This window comes from Mus pahari, chromosome 3, assembly GCF_900095145.1.
Source record: "Mus pahari chromosome 3, PAHARI_EIJ_v1.1, whole genome shotgun sequence".
NCBI classification, from domain to species: Eukaryota; Metazoa; Chordata; class Mammalia; order Rodentia; family Muridae; genus Mus; species Mus pahari.
In genome coordinates this window covers 34101806-34104143 of record NC_034592.1, presented here as the reverse complement: position 1 = coordinate 34104143, position 2338 = coordinate 34101806, and the positions used below count along the sequence as shown (strand labels likewise).

The 2338-nt window shown below is 36.1% G+C and overlaps 1 non-coding gene across 1 annotated transcript; it reads right to left on the bottom strand.

The window, feature by feature from the left end:
• Positions 1-2001: 2001 nt before the first annotated feature.
• LOC115063679 lies at positions 2002-2061 on the bottom strand. The gene has a single exon (XR_003843562.1). It is a non-coding gene; the product is annotated as a U7 small nuclear RNA (small nuclear RNA).
• Positions 2062-2338: the final 277 nt, after the last annotated feature.

Sequence of the window (2338 nt, the reverse complement as noted above, 5' to 3'; positions counted from 1 at the left end):
GAAGATAAAATAGACTGATGGACCTTTGGCACAACTAAATGAGAGAGAGCGAGAGAGAGAGAGAGAGAGAGAGAGAGAGAGAGAGAGAGAGAGAGAGAGAGAGAGAGCTGAATCAAACAGAATCATAAACAAACACAGAAGCAAATAACAAATAACAGAAAACAAAGTCATTTAGAATATTATATGAGGATAATTTAAAACCTTGTATAAAAAACTTGTAAATAAATTAATAAATTTCTAGATTCAGCCAGACCACCAAAATCAAAACAAGAATAAGTCAAGGACTTAAGCAGACCATAACAAATAAGATTTAAATAGCAATAAAAAGCCCTCCAACTAAATAAAATTCCAGACCACATGAATTCAATGCAGAATTTTACCATTCAAAAAAATAAGATCTATAGCTAATACTACTTAAGTTAAAACAAAGCAAAACAAACCAATCAAACAACAGCCCCATAAGAGAAAGACCATTTCCCAACTTCTTTAAAGCCAATATCACTGTAATATAAAAATAAGGTAAGACACAACAAATAAGAAAACTATAGTTTAATATCACTGATGATTGATTCACACATGCTCAATAAAGTAATTAAAATAGAGGACAAACATACAACAAAACAAAAACATTTATTATGATCACATTGGTTTTAAAACCTGAAATACATGTTTCAACATACTTAAGACCATAAATTTAGTAGGACACATAAATGGACTTAAAGGTAAATTTTTCATCATGACCTCAAGAGATATAGAAAACTACAAATGCCTTCATATAAATCCAAGAGAACAGTTCTAGAGGGAATGAACCTCAATATATCAAAAAGCTATATATGAGAAACACAGAACTTACATCATCATATATGAAGAAAATATTGGTGCAATTCCACTGGAGTCAGGAATAAGACAGGGATGTTGACTATCACCATTCCTTTTCAGTCCTGTGCTCAAAGCACCAGTTGGAACATTAAGGAAAAGAAAATGTAGCAGAGGATGGCCTTGTTGGTCATCAATGGGAGGAGAGGCCCTTGGCCTGTGAAGGCGCTATGCCCCAGAGTAGAGGAATGCCAGGATGAGGAAACAGAAGTGGGTGGGTTGGTGAGCAGGGGGGAAAGGTAGGTGGTAGGGGGTTTCGTGAGGGGAACCAGGAAAGGCGATAACGTTTGAAATGTAAATAAAGAAGTATTTAATAAAGAAAATAAAACAATACAAATAGGAAAATAAGTCAAATTATTCCTTTTTGACATGTACTTTAGAGATTCCAACTTCAGTTAGGAAACTAGAAACCAACAGTCTAGCAATGTGGAATTATACAGAGTCAATTTGCACATATCTATATACCAAGAAGAAACATACAGAGATCATGCACACATTCTCATTCACATCTGCTTCCATGAAAATAAAATATCTAGGAGTAAACCTGATCAAGGTAGTGAATGACCTCTACAATGACAACTTTAAAACTCCAAAGAAAGATAAAGAGAATAGAAAGTGAAAAGACATCTCATGCTCATGGATTAGTAGAGTTAATATTGTGAAAATAACCATTTCCCGTTGATATTTGTAGATTCAATGCAATCCTAATAAAAATCCCCATCTATTTTTCACAGAAATGGAAAAAAGACTCTAGCACAATTGTATATAACCCTAAAGATCCTGCCTAGCCAAAAGGATGCTACTGATCAAAAAGAACAATGCTGTGGGATTACCATTCTAGATCTCAGGATATATGACAGAGTCGTAGTAATAATTAAAATAAAATACTGATAGATGGACCAATGGAACAAAGTGGAGGATGCAAACCTGAACCCCAAATAACTTCAGCCATTTTTGCTTGACAAAATTGTCCAAAACATATACTAGAGTGCTAGTGAACAGCCTCAGTTTAGGAGAGGATCCTAAGGAAGGGGTATTTGGTAGTGGTAGAAGAAATAACTCAAAGTCAACTATGGGTTGCAAGCTGAGAGTTCTGTATCCTCAAGACATGTCTCTAGGTAGCTCATGTGTTTTTCGACCAGTCAGAAAACCTGCTAGAAAAATTCTAAAAAAGCTATGTTAGCTCCACAAGCAATCCTCTCTAGGTAGCTCTCTTTTGCAGACCAAAGCAGTCTTTATTTACATATCAACCCAGTGGTTTATTCCAGTTACCTTTTGATTGTCTCACAGATCAGCATTTTATGACCTTAGTTTGTTGATTCTTTGAAAAGGGCCGGGCTCGGTGGCATGTGCCTTTAATCCCAACACTCAGGAGGCAGAGGCAGGCGGATTTCTGAGTTCGAGGCCAGCCTGGTCTACAAAGTGAGTTCCAGGACAGTCAGGGCTATACAGAAAAACCCTG